This window comes from Cyprinus carpio, chromosome B9 (assembly GCF_018340385.1).
Source record: "Cyprinus carpio isolate SPL01 chromosome B9, ASM1834038v1, whole genome shotgun sequence".
NCBI classification, from domain to species: Eukaryota; Metazoa; Chordata; class Actinopteri; order Cypriniformes; family Cyprinidae; genus Cyprinus; species Cyprinus carpio.
In genome coordinates, this window is record NC_056605.1 from 21745701 (window position 1) to 21768488 (window position 22788).

The window sequence follows — 22788 nt, forward strand, 5'->3', positions numbered from 1 at the left end:
CATGGATGTTCTTCAGTGAACTATCAATAGGGAACCTTTATTTTTAAGTGTGCACTAGCGTTAATACACCAAAGTATCATGAGAGGCATCATGCTATTGAAGGCAGAGTGACTGTTGTTTTACTTGTTTGCTTAAGTTATTATTTGTAGCTGTTGGCATCTGGTTGGAGGACTGCACCAAAGCCACTTCCTGAAATGTTTAACGTCTGGCAAAACCAATGTAGATAAGGAACAAATAAACCCACCTCACCTGTTTGAGCAAGGAGCCACTCCAGGTACAAATACTATGCAACGGGTGGGCTTAGCTGTTAAGGCACACCCTACGTAAATGTTCTGTTCCCCCCATCCAAATCCAGTTCCTCTTGTTAAACAGTCATTTACTCACAAAAGCATTCTCCTATGAAACATGCACAAAAACTTGGGGATTTTCTATTAAGAAGCTTCACCAAACAGCCCATGAGTGCTCTCTTTAAAAGCTTGCTGGACATGCAGACAGGTAATTAAGATCAAGACGTTAAGGAATGTGAGGAGTCGCCCTCAAGCAGGGCAATATTCACAAACTGACAATTATGAGCATACCTAGATAGTCAAATCTCTCATTCTGCAAGCTTGGCTGCATTACATCGACTTCCATACCTCTACTGCACTTGTTGCAACAAGTAAGAACAGGAAACCCTGCTAGAGAAACGGTTCCTATGCTTTCAGGTAAGGGTGAGTCAGGTGTGGAGGGCGGCCATAAGTTTACATACCTTTCATAGCAAGTGTCAAAGGTCATTTTGGCATACCCCACATTCCTAAAACACAAATTCTAGCTTGTTGACATTTGTTTGATAATTTAATGAAATACACAGTACTGTTCAAAAGTTTGGGGTTGATAAGATTTCTTTCTTTTTTTTTATTCTTAACAGTAAAAACAGTAATATTATGAAATAATATTACGATTCAAATTACTGTTTTGCATTTTAACACATTTTAAAAAGTAATTTTTTCCAGTGATGCAAAGCTAAATTTTTTAGCAGCCATTACTCCTGTCTTCCATGTCACTTGGTGATCAAGAAGTATTTCTTATTATAATCAATGTTGAAAACAGCTGTGCTACTTCATATTTTTGTGGAAACCATGATGTTTGTTCAAGATTCTTTAATGAATAAAAAGTTTTTATCACTTTAATTTCACAATATCTATTTGGACTTGGATATAAGGTATTATACACTGGTGTTGCTGTTGGACACTTGTCACTTTATTCAAAACTTGAGCTTTACACACTACTTGATCTGTTATTTTGTAATATTGCTCAAGTACAACTATAAAAGAATAAATTCCCAAATCTTCATCAGAACAGCAGAATCCATTGCAGTATTCAAGAAATAACAGAAAACACGTTTCTACTCTACATGTATTGCGTTTTTTTTATTGGATTGAAGTGTTTCTTCGAAATGAATAAACATGGCCATGCTGGCCTTGAAATAAAAATTTGATTTTGTCTTTCTTTTATTTGGGGTCAGGATGAGGTTACAGATCAAAGACGGTTCTTTGGAATGCTGTTCTCCCACATGAGGACTCATGTGATTGTGTGCTCATGCCCGCTATCTTCCATCCTCTGGATCTCCCTCTTATAACACGATCTATGACAGTGCCAATTCCTCATTTCTCCTTTGGGTATCGTTTACGTGGGATTCCCTGTATCTGCTCTGAAACATCCCACTGCCGCTATGAGCGTCTCCCCCGTTTCGCCTCTTCCCAGGGCTGAGTCAGTGCAGATGAAGCTTCCGGTGCCGTGACTCACTGAACATAGTGATCTACACTACTCAAAACACAAGCTTGGCTGCTCCGTTCAGCTGAGAAGATCCAGGACGGAAGGAAAAACTTGTGGAGACCTTTTAATGTGACCATATGACATGAGTATAAACATTAGAAACTTGTTCAGACCCACAAGACACAATCTTTTTAAAGTATTTGTTCCATCATGCTTGTTATGATGTCATTTTGTTTTGATAGGAGAGAGATCAAGGCTACATCAAGGACATTCCTAGGGAGGCATTTCAGGGATAATTAAGAAGTGTTTTCACACATCTCAAAACATAATGGCATCGATAATGAGAAATGGGATATCAGGTTTCATGCCATGAGGTTTCATAGTCATAAAAAATATTGCCATTCACATTCCGCAGCCAATGACTGATGAAATGTGTAAACCAAAGGCCATGGGATTAAATGGGAACAACAAAATAACGTGAGAAAATGGTGATTCTGACATACCCGTTTTACAGCTTCATCCATACTCTGAATCCAGCATGTATGGTGTGAGACACTGGGAGCGTCCAAGTGTCTTGTGCACTGTGAAGTGGACTTCACAAGGTGTTCAGCCATCTTAAGTGAGATTTCAAATGACAAAGAGCATGCTTGCTCAGTCCAATGGACATTATGTTTATTTCGCCTCCAGAATATCAGAGTTATCAAATTTACACAGAAAAAAATGGATACAAGGTTAATTAATATTAGTTAATGGTGTCATCAAATACTAAATTTTTTTGAAAAATGTACTAATGTAGGTTCATTTATAAATGTTCTAATACTTATTTTAATTTTTCATGCAAACATTGACCAAGATTAAAAAATGCTCTAAAATGTTTGTTGTTGGTTTATGATACCTTAAACATTCATCTTAATTTTAACTGAACTCAACATTATTGTAAAGTTTTATTGAAAAGTACATTAAAGCAACTAATCATGATTAACCTCTTTAAATGTTCAAATTGTATTTATGAGTGAAAAAAAAATCAAAAGGTTTTTTCCCCTAATGTATTAAATCATATTGCATTGAATTTTGCAGCATTTTTAATATTATAGATGATGATGGTGAAAAACTCTCTAAATAGCACAAATATTTGCTATTCGTATCAAATACAAAAAATAAAAATTCACTTAAGGGATTAAGTGAATTTTGACGATTTTGTACTGTATATACAGTGTCTATATATACACCCACACACAAACACATAAATACATACAAACTTTTTCTTTTGAATACGTTTAATTTTATATACAAATGGATGAACTGAATAGATATAGAAATAAGAATAAATTAGTTTGGATTATATACACAGTATATTTGAACCCCTTCAATTAAGGTGAACTTCTGCAGTTATTTCCTACTCCATGTAAGTGCAGTGACCACTAGGGACCATGTGAATTTCATTGGCAGCTACTTTCAATACACAGTCCTCCCTCTTCTCCCTCCATCTGCGGCTGAGCAATCTGTGTCAGCCCTCGTGCCTGATTATGAACATGTGCCATTGTTATTGAGGAGAGGTTGACCCGGGGGTGATCTTTCCCTTCGATGTGCATATGTGTTTGTGAGTGGGGGTTTGCAGGGTTGTTAGGTGGGATGTCAGCCACTGAGGGGAAGTGAAGGGTGGAGAGGGATGTGGGTGGATGGAGGCGGGTAAGTAGGTGGTGGCTGCAGGAAGCCATTGCAACGTGTGTGTTTACGCTTGAACACGCCTGTATGTTTGTTTGGGGTCAAAGTGAATCCGTGATACACATGTGGAACAATTAATGCAAGTATTGCCCATGATGGAGTAGGCATGGCTTGAATTTACACCCACAGAAGACCACTTATAGCCATAGAGTTGTGCTTTAAATTTGCAAGAAGCTCTGCAAATCTGCATGAGAACTCATCAGTTACATTATGAAGGTTATTAATTATATACCAACACAACATTATGGCCTAAGCAGCTGTCTTCAAAGGCAACATCTAAACTTTCATGGCATCTCATAAGTTACTGATATGGAACATATGCAGCAGCTCTGAATTTAATATAAATAGCAATCCTTAAATGAAGTGCATATGACTTGAAATGCATTTGCTCTTAGAATGGAGCTTAAATAAGAAGGCAATTACATGAGAATACATGGCACTCAAATATATAAAATGCTTTTGTTTAGCAAGAATGCATTAAATTGATCAAAAGTGGGCAGTAAAGACATTTATAATGTAACAAGATTTCTATTTCAAACAAATGCTGTTCTATTGAACCTTCTATTTGTCAAAGAGTGCAGAAAAAAAGTGTATTATGGCTTCCACAAATGTATTGAGCAAGCATACCGTTTTCAGTATTGATAATAATAATAAATGTTCCTTGATGGGCACCAAATCAGCATATAGAATGATTTCTGAAGGATCGTGTGACACTGAAGACTGGAATAATGATGCAGAAAATTTATCTTTTCCATCACAGGAATAAATTACATTTTAAAATATATTAAAATAGAAAACATTTTTTTCACAATATTACTTATACAATATTACATTTAAAAAAAATCTTGCAGACTCCAAATATTTGAACAGTAATGTATATTAATTCTATCAATGGAAACCAGGTAACTGATACATGAGTTCATATTGAAATAAAAGACAAACACATATATGGCACATCACTAAGATAAAGATATGTCCACCTTTTCTAGTAACTTTAAAAAAAAAAAAACAGGAAAAAAAAGGCTTAAACCAGATAATTATTGTAGTGATAAATAAAAGAAATGCCATCACATATCTGCCTGGCCCAGAGTATCATGGAGTTTCTTGACTGCAGCTTGCTCTCCCCAATACTCCACCCAGAATTCACCCCGTGTACCAGATGACAGAGACCACAGGCTGACAGCGCCTCATCTCCTCAGTGGGAGTGCTGGTGGTAAGTAAATGACAGAGGAGGAGGTAGCATTGACGGAGGCCACCCCACACAGCCCAGCCTATAACCCACACACTAGCACAGGGCCATGGCCTTTCAGCCGTGGCTCCAGAGATGCTGCAAACCTCACAGCACAGCTCAACGCTCAGTAGGATGAAAGTCAGTGGAACTTCTTGTACATGCCAATGTGACACCCACGTGCACACTGGAAACCACAGCTTTATTAAACAGAAAAATTTAAAAGAGAAATAAAAGCAGAAATGCTTTTGACGTGGGGTAGCCGGAAAAGTAAAAAAGCTGTAAAGAGCGGAGACAGTCCTGCCTTTATTTTGAAAGAAATGTCAGTTTGTGTTGTCAGCATTTCAGATGATATATTTTTGCGCTGGATACTATAGGGTGCTATAAAACAAGCAGGTGGCTGATAAATGTCCCGCACTAATGAGGCTAGGCTCTCTGTTGCTCTAAAGCTTAGATTGCTGCAGTGTCACAATGGCAAAGTAGAACAACTGAACAAGCTGACAAAACTCACCTGGCAAGCTGCAGCCCATTGCTAGCTCTGTCATTGAGAGGTCACCAAATGCTAGGGAATGCCAAAGGACACTGTAAGAGTCTGGCCCCCTTGCTTGTGGCTTTTATTGTCTCCTGGTGAAAAAAAAAAAATACTGATGTCAGTGAAAATTTAGCCTACCAAGTTGTGCCAAGAAAGCGTTTACAAAAAGGCAAATTCAGCCAGTATGATTATGGATATGAGCTCTCATATAAAACCAGACACCTTATTCTTCACAAATGTAATTTTCTGTGTAATGTGAGCACACAGTGCAGTTAATGTAAAATGAAGAGCGTTGGAGGAAAAGTACCAAAAAAATTTCAAAAAATACGGCCACAAAACAAACTCCCAAACAAACTTTCAAAAAAACCGTCAGCAAAACCTACTTAAACTTATGGAAATATTATTTTGGAAATTTAAAAGAGGTTTGGAGGTTAGAAAAAGTTTTGAGGTTACCAGTGTCCAGCTCATGCTTAGGGTGCTGGTGGCTTCATTGACTTGATTCATTCAATGATCAACAACTCTGCTAATCCCAGTTCTGAGAACAGTCTTCTTTGCTCAACCCTTATGGTTATATATTACTACTATACACATAATTAACCTATCGGTAAGCCCCTCCCCTCGAACGCAGATGAACCAATTGCAGTCGAGTATCAGTTGCACGGGGAGCGGAACTCTGACATCTGTAGGTTTCAGTGCCATAGAGAAACATTGGAAGATCCGAAGCGCTCATCGGCTTGATGGTGCTTATGCTACGAAAATGGAAAACGGTGTGCCTGTGGTACTTGTAACACTGATTCCAGTTATCCTGAGAGGATGGGCAATTGAATTTATTTAATTACATTTCCTAAACCTGAACAAAACAGAGAAAAATGTCCCTAAGCATTCAACCCCAATCCCAATGAAGACAAAAACGTTCATTTTCTGCTTGCCATACTCTCATTAAGTTACAATTTTCATCTGCTTAAGCAGAATATTAATGTCATCTTGCATTTCAGCAAGGTTTCTCTGACTATTAAAGTTAGTGAGTCCATGCTATTACAAATGTAAATAGCGAACTGTTCTCACATCATGTACAGTGTAAGTCAAAAACACATAAACGAAGGTCTACATTTCACTGTCTCTTCATATTAAACTGGTTAAATGTACATTAAATTAATCGTACTCTGCTGTACATGAACAGTGTTGATCCGGGATGTTGACATCCGCGAATCATGACGGCCATAATATGAGACTTCTCCTGCTTGCATTGTGATCTGTAAACCCTCACTTTGAGTTACCCACCATATTTATTTTAAAATCTTTTATATGTCCTTTGATTCGCACTTGAATGGTGGCCCTTCTGTGTCCAAAACTGTGCAAAAACATTGTGGGACAAGGTTTTCCCTCTGACAGCTGTGATTGTGAGACAGTGAGTAGCTCCGTTTGTATATCCTAGGGTGCAACAGTGACAAAGGGGGGTGGCACTTACCGATAGGTCAATTGTCATTAACATATACTAAAATTGTCATTAACATGCCAATGTGTGTTTTTGAATAAAGACTAAAACAAGTTCATTTAAACAAATAATGTTTTGTTGAACCAACTAACACGAAACTTGTTTTAGTTTTGTTGTATGGACCTGAACTAATTGCATGGAAAATTTTACTTAATTTAATTAAGTTCAAGTTTTAATCAAGTGAGGAGCGTATGCTTTCTATTGTGAGTATTTTGTGTTCTTACACTTTATTTTGATAGTCCACTACAGACATTCTATCAACTATAACTTTGCAACTACTCGTCAACTAATTCACATTAATTTGCAACTACACATCAACTAAGTAAGGGATAATGTACATCCAGCCAGTTGTTATCTCAGATTATTACACAGCTCTGTGGAATACTTGATTCTGATTGGTCAGTCGTGACATTGCAAGGTATGTTATCCCTTGATAACAACCGGTAAAAGCTGATAACACAGGCTCATCCGGGTAACCGCAGTTGGTGCTTTACTCTTGCTTGAACTATTTTTTCTTGGTGGAAGCTTTGCGTTTGTTTAGCTAATAAAATATTAAAACTTGTTTCAAAATGGTGTACAATTATTTAATTATGTCATCCTGGTATCGTGACTCACTCTTGTTTCATACAAACGCAGTTGCCGCCACTTTGCTACGATTGTTTTGTATGCTGTAATGTATTATACGAGAACTAACAAACTGGTAAGGTTTTAAAACATTTTTGTCTTAATTATTTTATTGCCTTAATTATTTTTGTGGTGAAATGTTGTGTAATAAGTGGTTTGACTTCACCGTTTCCCTTAAATCTCAGTCTAGTTTGAATTTGCGGCTTGCTCGCAACTGCTGTGTTCATGGAAGCTTTGCGTTCAAATATTTCAACTCAAATCAATATTTCGTGTCTAATTATTTACTTATGTGGCAAGTAGCTGTGTAATAAGTGGGATAATGTACATCCAGCCGGTTGTTATCTCAGAATAAACCCCTTCAGGCTGATACAAGACCTGATCACCCTGTCAGGGTTTATTCTGAGATATTAGCTAACTGAGTGGCTATCAACCCCTACATAAACTGCAAAGTTACTTGTAGTTCATAGATTGTTCAAAGTGGACTATCAAAATAAAGTGTTAGCTTTGTGTTTTCTGTACCTGCTTTTTTGACTCTCAAAAATATTAAGAATCACCAAGGACCAATAGGTTTCTTCTAAAAATCTTCTTTGCTGTTCTACTGAAGGAACAAAGTCACCAACATCTTGGATGGCCTGAGGGTGAGTCAGGAAACTGCATATTTTCATTTTTGGGTGAACCATTGCAAACAATCAATCAATCAGTCCGCACAACAGAACACTCGTAACAGTGTTGGAAATTTAGCCTATCAATTCAGTAGGGTTTGTATTATCAATACTCTTGCATTTTTTTTAAATCAAGAAAAAACCTTAGATAATAGACTTGCAAAAACTGAAAAAAGAAAGAAAAAAACTGAATGGGATTATTTACTTGTCCTTTCTCCATTCTACAAATAGTCTAAATGAAGGTACTTCATGTGTCATAATTTTAAAGAATTTAAGGATTTTTTTCAACTGGGGAAGGGGTGAGGGTTTTATGGTTATAAGGCTGCATACAGAGCATAAAAATTACAATGATTTTTTTTTTTTACTACAGTTTTTAATTCAACAAATTGTCAAAACAAAAAAAAAATGTGCTTTAAATTTGTATTTCTGAATGCTTTAACAAGCCCTGGGATACTAAAGTGTATACCAAATTGAGGAATGTGACACCACATAATCCCAAAAGATGGATGAAACCCAAGAGACCAATGGAAAGAAACCTTCAATCTGATGTGTTCAATTAGATTTCAAGGTGGTGAAGTCATGTGAACATGAAAGATGTTTTAACACAGTTAGGTAGTCACAGGTCACTTTCATTTTCAAGCGAAGTTTTATCCAAGGCTAACATTTGAAAAAGAAATAGATGCATTCTTCTTGTTAGAGTTCTTGTTCAAATTTCATTTTTGTTCTCGCACTGGCCTTCTGTTGCTAAAGCACAAAACACAAGTACAAATGTCTTATCATTACCTCATTGCTTTTACTGCAAATCATGGCTACTACAGATAGCATGGAATTAAAACGATTCATTTACGTTCCACAATTCCCCCTGATTTCCCTCTCTAAAAACAGTGAAATTCCACAGCTTTAGTGGAATGTTCTCAGTGCCCCTTTGGAGCAGGGGCTTGTGTGAGAAGGAGGAGAGGAGGGACTCTAATAGCTAACAGTGGATTTACATTCTTTGTAGAACATAATGGGGGAGCCAGAGGGGCCGTGAGCCAGGAGGGAGCTGCCCCACCGCGATTCCTCCTGTGAAAACAGCAACCCCGTCACTCACCACACAAGTACCTCATTATCATCCACAGTCAGTTGTAAGTAAATCACTCCAATGCGCTGCAGCAGAGGTAAGCGGCCCGACCGACATGATCAATGCAAATCATACATACAAAAATTTCAACAGCAGAGGCTTCAGAGCGGGTAGGACATAATACAAAACATAAGACAAACATGTCTGGTTTCCAAGCAACAGAGCCACTCTGAACGAACCCAGAGGGAGGTTTTTCAATGTTTTGGGGTTCATCTCGAGGAGATTTCCTTGTGGTATTCGACTCCTCTGACCTCTCCTTTAAAAGGTCTGGATTTGCATACCTTGGGAAAGCAGGAATTTTAGCCAGAGGTTGGTTTAAAGTACCATCAAACTCGTTATCTGTTGTAATGATTTATTGCAGCATCTGTCTCTGTCATAGTACCGTAAGTGTTGACCTAATGGCTCTTTCATAAACATGGCTCTCATTTGATGTGAGCCGTTGGCGTGATTTATTCATCTCACGGACACCGCAAGTAAGTTTGTTTACTGCTGCGCTGCTGTGCTACTGACCGAGTTTATAATAAACATCTCAAACATATGCTGCTTAATATTTTACAGGACAGAGACAGTTTGAGTACTTTGTGCAGAAGAACAGGATGTCATTGTCTAATAGCTTCAAGTCGCCACTTTTTGATTGGGCTGTTATAATTGCCATTGTGAGAAAACAAATCTACACAAAAGATTACTTAAACTTGTCACATGAGTCATTTGGTACATTAAACGGTTCAAGATTTGAATTCACTGAATATGAGTCAAACAATTCCCATTTTAGCAGAACAAGTTCATACGTGTGGCCAGTGCGTCTTGGAAGCGTACAGTACAGGACAGAAATATGCTCACAGACATTTTGACATGCACAGCAGGTTTTGGGGAGAGGAAAAAAAATAATTATATATATATATATATATATATATATATATATATATATATATATATATAGGTTGAGGTGTCACACTACACGAAAGAAATGAAAAATGAGCATCCACATATTACAAATTTAATTAATAAAAGGTGGTAAAACTTTTATGACCTTTCAAGCTTGAAAAATGTCCTCTGTATCTCCTGTTGTGGTTCTGATTTAAAAACTGATGTTAAAATGGATAAGACTAATACTGGTGATCAAATCGTATACTTTTCTTTTTTTTCATTAAGATGACATGCAAATTCATAATTGGACTCATTTGTGAAAGCAGAATCGTATTTCTATCCTGTTTATTTTAATATGTTTTGTGCTGTTTATCTTGCAGGAAAATGTCCATATTTGACATCGAGTTTTATGTTCCAAATATGAGTTACTTTAGAATAACTTGCATAATTTCATTACGTGAATTTCATTTCAAACGTCTTACTGCCATTTTAACTCATCAAAATTAGGCGAGCCAATCAATAAAACAGCTGCTGTTTATATTCTAGAATATAAAGTACATTTCTGTATGACTCTAAGTGCTAATAAATTGCATTGTGCCTCAAGAAATATTATAATAATAATAATAATAATTGTATGTCTGAACTTGTGACAGTAGTGGAATATGGCGCAGTGAAACGACACATAATAACTTTTACTTGTTATCAAAGGTTATGGCAGCCTATAATTTACATTTAGTAATATGACTTTTTTATTTATCAGAAAGTGACTGTGGATATGTAAGGCTTAATATTCACATGCACTAGAAATGTTTAATTTGAATTAAAATACTAAGGCTTGCTAAACATTTAGTAGCATATTGTTAGATGTGTATAAATGCTTGAGGCTCCTTTATCAACCACTTTGCCTTTAGAAGAAATATTTCTTTAATGAATTTAAATTAACTAAAGTATTGTTCAACTCAATGCCACATCCAGACTAACAGCCACTCTGCTTTAGAAAGACTAAGAGATTAATTTGATGGATCTTTCAGCAGAGCACTTTAGTCTATAGCACCCTGACATAAGTCTCCTCCCTCCAGCCAAGTGTTCTTCGCACATTTCCTTTCCTTTCCTGATTGAGGCCTTCTGCCTGCACTCAGTCGCACTACCTGTCACACGTTCAATTATTGCCAGCCACCCCGAACATTAGATCTGCTCTTTGCCTTAAATATGAAAAAAAGGAAATCATTTGTGTCACATTTTCTTTTGCTCGAACATCAAAGGCTGGCTGCACGTGGAGAGCAAATGCAAGCTTTGGAAGGCAGCTCCAAGCACATCGAACAATTTGTCCAATGACGCTTGGAAATTTGCTTTTTTTCTTATCTAACATAAAATTTCAGTTTCAAAAGTATGTGCAACATAACCAGCTTGTGGCCATTTCGCTCCTGATTTTCCGTGAGTTTGTGATGCACTCGCGCTCATACACATACACACGCACACTGCGGGGGTGTTCGCTGAATCGCTGAGTACCGAATTGAAATGCACTCAGTGGATTAGTGCTATTTGAGAGAGGAGTGCCTCTCCGAGGGGCTGAATGTGCCGCAGGAAAACTGACCTGCACCCATCACGATTAAAGCCGCCCAGTTTGTTATGCAACAGCACTACAAGTGCAGTCAGACAACTCCTACAGCTGTTTCATGCAAGAGTCACGACTCAAATGAGTAGGCTCTCCATTACCTTTTGTCCGCTACCAGCGCTGATTTTTCACAGACTGCCGCTGCGACCCATTGTAGCCCTCCACCACCCCCACACGCTGGATTGTGAGCCCCCGTTTTGGAGTGTTTCAAATGGAGATGGAGGTGGTGGGGTGACCCCTCGACAGAGTGTGGGAAGCCCGTTTGGGCACCGAAGGGCTGATTAAACCTTCCACATCCCCTGTTGTGCTCCACTGTGATGTAACACCTTCTCTTAGACGAATGCGGTTGCACAAAAGCTTCAGCAACCCTGATGGATATAATAGGAGAAACATTCAGTATGTGAGTGTTTGAGACGAGAAACCGAGGGTGATGAATAAATATGAAGCCAGACTCCGTCGCTCAATTCATCCCCATCTGGATGGACCAGGAAAGCCACGTACGAAGGCTTTCTAGTTCCATTCGTCTCTTTGTCTTTGTGTTCTGCGCTGATGGTCGAGTGTATGCTGGCGCCTATGTATGCATGCATGTGTGGGTGTTTGGTAATGTGATTCTGCGGCACCATTATCCTAACACTTCCTCTTACAGAGCCGAGCGAGACTACGGCGTCACCTGTCTAATGAGCCAAAAGGTTCAGTGGCATACATAAGTTGTCCTTGATGGTACCTCAAATTCTTATTAAAGTGAGAATTGAGAGAAGAAGAATTCAGCCTGAAAAAGCACTTCCTTTTGTAGCCTTTATTCCAGAAATGTTATCGCATTCTGGAATATTATTCTGGGTTCTTTCATCTATGGATGCCGTTCAAGTATCTTTATTTGGCCTGCATAGAAAATGCATTTGAAAAAAAGTCACCTGTTTTAAAATGACAATAATGCGGCCCTCAAAAATCAGCACAACTAAAACCACAAAAACTAAAATCCAGAATATTTAAATGTAGGGATGCACCGATATTAAAATTAATACATTTGTGATAATACATTTAAAGTTCAGCTGAGAGTTAGATAATGACAGAGTTAATGTAAAAAAATGGGAGAAATTAGCATGCACAATTAAATATCTGATACATTTAAAAATCCATCATTTAGGCTCATAACTGATGTTATACAGATATATCCTTCATCCCTATTTAGAGAGTTTGATAACAATGGTATAATTACTCAAACTATTTGTCCATCACATTGTTTTGTTTACTAGTTTCGTCCATTTCCAGCTAGTGCAAGGAGCTCATGAAGGGGATATGTCTGAAATATCAGTCTCACAGTGAATTGCTCTCTTGAAATCAGCAGGCCAGGAAACTGCAACAAGATGCCTAAATTCCTCTTAATTATTTTTAATGCTCTGTGTTTCATACCCCTTCAAAGGAAGCTGCGTGCTTTTTTGTGCAACCCACTAGCAACACATTTCCACACTCAAGGCATGTCTTATCATTAGAGAACAATATACTCGGAACAATAGCATCTTACTGATTACCACACAACATAGTTTTGACTCATCCTTCACTTTATAAAAATGTATAGAAAATTAGCTTACAGTAACATTTGGTTAAAGCATTTCTGTAAAAGCACAAACTTTTGTATTTAAAAATGGTTTGTTATTCAAGCTGTAGAGACCTGTCACATCGTCCGTACGTACTAACTGTGCTTACTATATAGTTATAGTCATACATCTCCCATGTCTCTCCTTGGTACCTATTAACAAATACTAAATAACAGACAATGTTGGCAAGGAATTCTTGCACACAAGTTTCAAAACAACACGTTTTATGATTATACTTGCAAAAGAGTCTTATAGTTGCACATTAAACATTTATTCGACGTGCTGCCCACTTCCCTGCAAGGATTCTATTGTAAGCACATTACTGTGAACATCCATTGTTTTACAAAATAAGGGACAAGACTAAATTACTGTAATCAACAGAATGCCAAAGATGCCGTCTAAAGAGATTCAATTGTAAATACTCCTGAATATCTCTTTAAATACATCAAGCTACCACTAGGAAGTGTCTCATGACTTTACAAAAAAAAAAAAAAAAAAAAAAAAAAAAAAAACCATACAAACAAACAAACAAAAACAATCAATCAGTGTTGAGTGATGTTTCTTTGCATATTCTTGGGACATATAACTGGTGGTTCACAGGCAACCAGGGTCAACCAACCTGGATCACGTGAAGGTAAAAAATCCTAAAATAAAATGATTAAAAATAATATTATAACCAGCACATTAAACCAATGAACATTACCATTCTCTGCGCATAAGCATAAGTGTCAAAGTCCCTTGAAAAAATGCAGTTCTATTTAGAAATTTGGTTCTAAATACTAACATGGCAACACTAATTCTCAAAACAATCAAGCTATTCAGATTAACTTAACTTCATGTTCATGTTTATTAATTAATTACATTAATGGCTTCTTCCCTACTGAGCCAATGGTAGCAGTGTTTAAGAGATAATGCAAAGGTATCAAGTTAGAGAAAAATATCAGCGTCTCTGTTAATCGTCAATTGTTAACAGCAGGCTTTCAAGCATTCTGATCAGCAACCTGACAGCATCTTTATTCAACCCAGGTCTATTAAATCTAGAAAAGATGCATCTACCTGTATATCACTTGTATTTCACCGTGAACATATGCTAAGACAGGAGCATGAACCAACAGGATTGTTATCATTTTTGTTCCGTTTGCCTTGAATGAACTTGTGGGTTGGTATGTCTTAGTCACACATGCTTAAGGCGCTGGAAGATTCACTAAGTGACAGTGAAAGGGAACAATAAGACTGTAAGAAAGCAAGACTAAACCTAAACCAAATATACATGTGCATACACTTATATGTAACTGATTCTACAAGAAAACAAGGTTTTAGAGGGCAGCGTTTGAAAGGAATAATTCACCCAAAAATTTAACTTTGCAGAAAATGTACTTATCCTTAGGTCATCCAATACTGTTTATTGCTTCACTGGAGCAGATTTGGAGAAATTTCGCATTACATCACTAGCTCATCAATAGATCCTCTGCAGTGAATGGGTGCCATCAGAATGTGAATTCAAACATCTGTTAAAAACATAACAGTAATCCACAAATAATCCACACAACTCTAGGCAATCAATTAACGTCTTGTGAAGTGAAAAGCTGCGTGTTTGTATTAAACAAATCTGTGTTTTTAACTTAAAACCATTGCTTCCAGCTAAAATATGATTCCTTCATCCATAATATTGCTTTCTCCACTGAAAAAGCAGTGCCATCTGAAACAGGAGAGAAATATGCACAGATCCAGCACCGTTTACAAGCTAAAAAAGTTAAAAACTAAAAAGCTCTAAATAAACAAGTTGGTGGATTTAGATGATTTTTTCACTAGAAGAAATATTATCAAGTGTTATGGACTTGTATTTGTCAAATAAATTGTCAAAAGTGACAATTTAAAGTTAAAACCTCTTAATGATGGATAACTTGCAGTTATTCAATTCCCAAAATTTTAATTGATGGACTTGAGTGGTGTGGATTACTCATGGATAATTGTGATGTTTTATCACCTGTTTGGATTCTCATTCTGACGGCACCCATTCACTACAGAAGATCTATTGGTGAGAAAAAGATGTAATGCTTAATTTCTCCAAATCTGATGAAGAAACAAACTCATCTGCATCTTGGATGGCCTTAAGGTGGTTACTTTTTCAGCAAATGTTCATTTTTGGGTGAACTATTCCTTTAATTTAATTGTAATATTGTACAAATATTTTTGTTTTACAGTGAGACTTCTTTATTGCCTTAACAATTTATATTCTCAGCTCATCTTCACACACAGATCACCAAGTTCAAACAAGCTCAAGCTCGGGGGCCAGTCTAGAGACGGCACCTTTAGATCAGGTGCCTCTGAGGTGATTCACTATGGATCAAGTAGAATCTTAAATAAAAGAATTCTGGAGCCTAACGTAGACACCTCTGCCCTGCATGCGGTTGTACACACATCGCTTCCCACATTAATTACACAAAGGCACGATCACCCTCTCGCTTCCTCTGTTTACCCAGTGCTTAGTGCTGAATGACCATTAGTCTGCTTCCTTTCAAAGGCCTTGCAGGGAACTTTGCCGATCAGGGTCAGAGGAGTTTGACACATTATCAGATCAGTGCTCCCGAGTCCTGAAAGTGATGATCTACTGTACCTTCACTCTTCACACAGACACTGAATCCATGTAACACAAAGCATTGGTGCAATATAATGTGCATATAATATATTTTCAGTTCAGTTTCACAAACATTGGATCTGTAATGGAAGATAAAGACATACTAGGTTCATTTTAGGTTACAATTATAGCTTATCCAACAGTTCTCTCAATAATAAACATGTCACTTGTGCCTCCAAAACTTGTATTCCTTAAAAGTGCCACACATAATATTTACATTAAAATATATATTTTTAAATACAGGTGCATTAGTCCATCAGTGAATTTAGTTGCCTGGACTACGGACATTTGGATGCAACTTGGCAAATAATGAGAGAGAATATGAGAGCGAGCTAGAGAGGCATCATCTCTCTGCCTCTTCACCAGCTGCTCGGTGGAGCCCGGCTCTCCTCTCCAGGACTTGGAGAAGTGGGCTGCATTGGCGCAGATAGGCTGAGGAGGGTCAGGGGGGTCCTCTCCAGGGACAGCTGTGGGGGGTGGGGGCTGTGGAGTGGGCTAGAGTGCTTGAAGCAAGGTGGGAAGTTCAACCACAGAAAAGTAATTCCAACGAGACAAGCAGAAAAAACAAAGAGACAATAGATTTGTCTCTTTTTTTGTTGCACTTTCTCTCTCACTGTCTATATCTTTCTCTCACTCTGATTTTATTATTTTTCAGGAGTTAACATGTTAATATAAACCTTAAGTGCAATGACAGTAAACAGATTGGGCTTGCAATGGATGAGACTCAACTCAAGAGCTAAATTCCCCCAGTACTTCTTAATTAATTAGTGGAAGTTAATGAATGTGTGATAATATTAGACTTAAAGGTGGAGTTTGAATGGCGTAGGGGTCACAGATTTGAGGAAAATTACTGCTTGTATATCTTCACACTGTGATTCACAAAATTAAATAAACAGCCACCAGAATTTTCATTAAAATTGTTCACATTTTCATTCGAAAAGATAGTTTAAAAAGGACAGGCAATGATAAGTAGATGAGTGGAGAACAGGATCAGAAAATGTTGCAAGCCAAATTAGAACTCGCATTGCCCACATAAAACCATTATGTTAAAGCTCCAACCATTCTCTCCATCTGAAGATTTTGTAACTTCAGCTAATGTTTCTAGTGCAGCTCTTGCCACTACTCTTATTCTGACATATAGTACCATTCAAAATATAAACAAATTATTTAATTTGATCAACAGTAAAAAACATTTAAATTTCTTTTAAATAAATGCTATTCTTTTGCTATTCTCGATCGTATTCATCAAAAATAAAAATAAAAAAATCCTAAAAAAAATTGTATTACAGTTTTCACAAAAATGTTAAGCAGAAATGTTTCTTAAAAACTAAATCAGCATTTTAGAATGATTTCTGAAGTTTTAAGTTAAACTGAAAACTGGAGTAATGGCTGCTGAAAATTCAGCTTTGCCACCACAGAAATAAAATTCAAAATATAGTATAGTTTATTTTTTTTTTTAATACAATATCACAGTTTGTACTGTATTTTTGATGAAATAAATGCAGCTTTGGTAAACAAACTTCTTTCAAAAAAAGAAAAATAAATATGTATAAAAATGAATATAAAATATATAATAATAGTAATAATAAAAAAATAAGAAGAAGAACAGTTGGCACATATCTTGTTAGAGGGAACATTGGATGAAATGAAAGCGGGTCGCTGTGAACAGAGATGTTTTTGACCAGGTAAAAAGACTGTTGTTTTACATGACCATTGAGCAATTTTTACCAAAGTCTGTTACAGACGATTCACAAAGACCCTAAATAATCATATCAACTTTTGGAAAATGGGCATCTGATGTCCCTTTTAAGAGACACATCGGAAACAAGCTCTGACATACTCATAAAATAAAATGTAGATTTTAAATGCCCCATAAATTATGGCTTATAAGCTAATGGTTCTCAGGGTTATTTGAGCTGGGTATTTAAAAAAAAAAAAACGTGAACTTCGGATGAGAGTACTGGAGACTCATTCATACAGTAGGACATAAATTAGTTGATAACAGGGTCTTTCTCTGGTGAACCCCGGTGGTCCTGTGCAGTCTGTGGAGGGTCAAGTCATTCCATGACTCATGTCATCCCGTCACCTGAATGTTTTTTGACTTTGCTGGCAAAGCTTAAGACAATTTCAGTAATTTAAATCTTGAAAAAGACAGACTGAACTCAAATGCTGAAGGAACACGATATCATATGTTTGCTATGATACTGGACAACATTTGACGGTTAGGGAAAAAAACAATCATCTCCAAAGTAACAGCTGAAACTCAGCATGAAAAAAAACAGAAAGAAAGAAACGATACCCCATGAGGAGAAATGGTTTGCACTTCCTACAGTGGGTAAAAAGGGCTTTCCTTTTTCTGAAAGATCCTGCTAATTTGTCTTGGAGGATTATATAGACATGGCAGAGTGCTGACAGACGTTTTTCGCCTGCATCCCGCTAGCTTTCTCCTCGCTCTTGGCCTTGATGACGGGAGGTCTGTCGGCGGGAGGTTACCAGGCTGTGACAAATGTGGCCCCCTGTTAATTCAGTCATTCAATAACAGCAAATCCAGAGCACATGTACACCTGCGCAACCTGAGACGAGGCACCTTTTGAGACGAGGCATAAAACTCGGCCGCATGCTCTGTCTTATTGCATTCCAGTGGGAATGAGAAGCTTTGTCCGGCTAAGGAGGGACACTCATTTACAACGTAGCTGAAGGCAGCGTCTGGCGAGGAGATAAAGCGCTCTCTCGGGCATCACAGATGCAGGTTGCTTCATTACAGTAGGACTGGACCTTGATTGTCTAATTCAGTAACGTTAAAGTGCCACTGGTTGTGGACTTTAATGTTTAAAACTACATGCAAGCATCAGTCAAGGCATGAGGGGGAAAAGTCCAAGTTTCTCACGGCCATGTTAAAATACATCAATGCCGTTGATGTATTCTAAATTCTGGGGGCAACATGTAGCAACAAAGAACACCTGGGTGAATCATACAGACAGAAATTGGTCTGACATTTCACAATGATGAGCTAACAGCTCTTGATAAGTGAAAACCTTTTGCATACATTAGCGCTAGTGTCAACCCTACCTACTTCAGACACCGCACAGGGCGATGAGTCACATCGAGACCCTTATGAGAGTCTGCTTCAATAATGTTTGGAGGTCAGACCATCATGACCATTTTCTACTGTTTACTAAAGGCCACCAACTTCTGTCTGGCATTGCAGCCTGCATGAAAATCACTTTTTGAGCTTTGGATGTATTGTTGTTCTTCCAAAAAAAAAAAAAAAAAAAAAAGAAAGGAGATATTTATTATTAGTTATTTAGTTCTTAACTAAAAAAGATAGAAAGAGAATAAAGAGGAATATAAAGAAATGACCCCATTTACTTTGTGCACTTTCCTGGTGAAAAAATTCATTGGTGCACATTAAAAAATGTTGTCTTCATAACCTTTAAACAAAATGTAATAATTTTCTTTTTCTCTGAGACAACTTTCGTTTTCTGCTGACGTCACTTTAGCTGCTGTAGCCTTTTTATATTATATTAAGAACAGGGTTGCAAATGAGTCTTTATACTCACTGTAATACCAACATATGTGCCATAAGGTATGCAATGTTTTATCAAGGTATGCAATGTTTAAATTAGCATGTGCATTTTCTGGGACTCAAACCTCTGCTACCTGTTGAGCTACAACCACTGTGTTTAACAGATGTATTTATCATACATTGTTTATATCATAGAAATATTCTTCTGCATTTTACAAAATATTGCTTAAGACTACAAAACACAGGAAAAAAAAACATTTAACCTAAAATCCCCATTTTATGGAAAATATGATTAAGCAAACAGTGACAGACACAGTAGGCATGTTTCCTTTCAGCATTGTCCTCAGCGGTCAGACATCACATCAGTTCAGCCCCAGTCATTTTTGCCATCACACACTCACAATTCAAAAACTGAAAGAGCTCATCTCTGGACATCCCAGAGTGGCCCCAGAGAAGTAGTTCATCATGTCTCATCTGCACCATGTGGGTGAAGGGACAGAACAGACAATATCTCTTTCCTGGAAACTAAGACTCTATTGATGTCACACTTCTGTGGCAAGTGTGCTTATCCTCAACACAAACCTATGACACATTTGCTGGGTTTCTCAGACAAAACAAAGGACATTCTTTGTCACACAAAAAAGTACCATGGATTTTGGATAATACCATGGTACTCTCTCAAGTACTTCAGAGTGGCATGTACTATAAATCCTCAAACCTTTGGAAAAAGTACAGAAATACTTCTTAGAAAAGGATGCTTAAGTAAAGAATTGGTACAAATTGTTCCCTAAGTGGTCACAAAACCCTTACAAGTATTTTTTATTGTATATATGTGTATATATATAGTGGGGGTGTGTAGGGGTGTGTTTATATATATTCATACATATAATATACATCAATATAAATATATTACATTATATGTGTGTATATATATATATATATATATATATATATATATATATATATATATATATATACACACACACACATATATACAAAAAAAAAATACTTTTTTTAGAGTTTTGTGACCACTTAGGGAACAAATTGTACCAATTCTCTACTTAAGCGTCCTGTTCTAAGAAGTATTTCTGTACTTTTTTCCAAAGGTTTGAGGCCTGTGAGGGCCTACACAATGAGATTTTAAAAAAGGTCAAAGTGATCTGAGGTTTAACCTTTGCTGGTGTTTTGATGCGATTGCAGTTTAAGTTGCATGTGGGATTGGGAAATTCTGAAAGTGGATTTTTCACAAACACTTGTCCTCTCACTTTCTCTCTCTCTCTCGATTCAAAAACAGTCAAACGCAGTGAAAGCCCATTGGGAGACAAGACACCCTAGTAACCATAGTCGTTGCTAGGGTAACAGCAGAGAGCGGGAGGGTGTCGAGTAGGTGTCCAAACTGAGTCCTCTAACAGAAACATGGCAGACTCAGTAAGACAGGATGACATAATTTCATCTTTTCAACAACAAAGTCAGCAAAAATATGACATTGTTGTTAAAATTGTATTATTTTATTATAACATAAAACAATATTTAAAGCAATTTCATATGCAAAATCATGTATTGATTCAGTTGTAGAAAAAAAGACTTATATACAACATTTGTAGAGACAAGAAAAAAAGGTAAAATTGGATTTTGGACTCAATTTATAAAAGATAATGTACAGTAAACAGTTTTGACTGCTAAATGCAAGCATCAATAAGAGCCAATTAATAATGACTGCTAAATTTCAATATAATATAATATAATATAATATAATATAATATAATGAATATTATATTACATAAAAAACTGTAAATTTCCTGTAAATACCGAGCAAGATAAATTTACCAGAGGAAAAAAAAAACTGCCATGAGCTCCCAGAGAAAAAAAAAATATTTTATGTATATGTTTGTTTATTTTTTTCTCAGCACATTTTTTTTTACAAGTTAAACAAACCTCACTAAATGTATCACTTTATCTCTTATTTTCACACATTTCTGGCAGCGCATGCTCACGTTTACATATAGGTTTTGGTGTACATTTATCTCACCCAGCAGCGCACGGCTATGAAAGAACTCCATCATGCGAGTGTGAAAAGATCTGAGGACCCGAGTATAGCCTGTGCTTTTTACATGATGAATATTGAAAGGCTGTACGACTCCTCTAAGCCAGGGAGAGTGAGAGTGACAGGGAGGTGAGGGGCAAAACTACATGTGTCGGTGTGTCTAAGTGTGTCACTCTTTAATAGCGGTTGTGTGGGCTGCCATACATTCTTCTAGCCTTATTCACAGGGCTCGTGTGGGCGGTTAATTCGTGTTTGTATTCTGCAGGTTTACCTTAGGGGGGAAACGTTTTATTATACACTCTCTTTGAAATCGATGACTAATTGCTTTCTTTTTTTCCCTCTCTTTCTCTCAGCCATAGTCCATTTCTAGATGGCACATTTTCTTGGGTGTGGGGGTGAGAAAGGTGGGGGTGGACGTCTCAAGGTGAGTGGAGCAGACGCTGAATTTTGCCAGCGAAGAGGTGCCTGAGCAGATCTTTGTTTCCTTGCGTGGATTCTTCCAGTTTTCCGCTTTTGGAGAGAAGACAGGCAAGAGGCAAGAGCTCTGAAGTGATGTGCAAACACGGGGGTTGAGTCATTGCGAATGACACTGAGCATTTGCATATAAGTGCATGCAAATAAACCGAAAACTCGGAAATATGGCCAAATATGTGGTAATGACAAATAGAGGTCAAATGTGTGAAAATGAAATGAATGGAATTGTTGAAAGCATGATCAATTGTAAACAAAAGCTGCAATGCTTGCCCAGCATCTGGGATCTTCTGATTGGTCCACTGTTTTAGGACATGGTGTTGTGTGTAAAAGTTGAAATTCTTTTAACTTGACACAGCATCTTAAAAATGCTGCGTTTACGTGCGAGAAGCTGCAGAAGATACAAGACATGAGTGCAATGGTCATACACATCCGTCAAGCGCATGTTTATATAGAAAAACAAAGAAAAAGTAGCACATTGGAATGGAAAAACACATTCTGTGTGAATGGCCCCTTACTCCTCCTCTTAATGGAATAGCTAGTTCAACCAAAAACTCATTCTCATGTCATAATAAACCCTGTAGTACTTTTTCTGTATAGAACAAACATTTTTGAAGAATATCCTTGTCAATCTTTTCAGTATATTGAAACTAGATGCTGACTGGGACTATGAGAAACCTCAGAATTATAAATTAAATGCCATAAAAGTGCTTCATACTATTTGTAAGGAATAATTGACGACGGCCACTGAAATATTAGAAAAATATTGCACACCCGAGGTGTTGATGCAGCCACGACACGAAGCAGAGTTTTTTAAAGGTAAAAGATAAGGTTTGCGCAAGAAATAGGCCAAAAAGCCCACTGAAAATCTTGATATCTGACCCAGTTGTA

The 22788-nt window shown here is 37.2% G+C and overlaps 1 long non-coding RNA gene across 1 annotated transcript in view; it reads right to left on the reverse strand.

Annotated features, from left to right (window-relative positions):
• Positions 1-4333: 4333 nt before the first annotated feature.
• Positions 4334-22788, reverse strand: part of LOC122138508 — a 36066-nt gene continuing 17611 nt past the window's right edge. The window contains exon 3 of the long non-coding RNA XR_006155635.1: positions 4334-5332. This is a non-coding gene — a long non-coding RNA (uncharacterized LOC122138508). The remainder of the gene's footprint in view (positions 5333-22788) is intronic.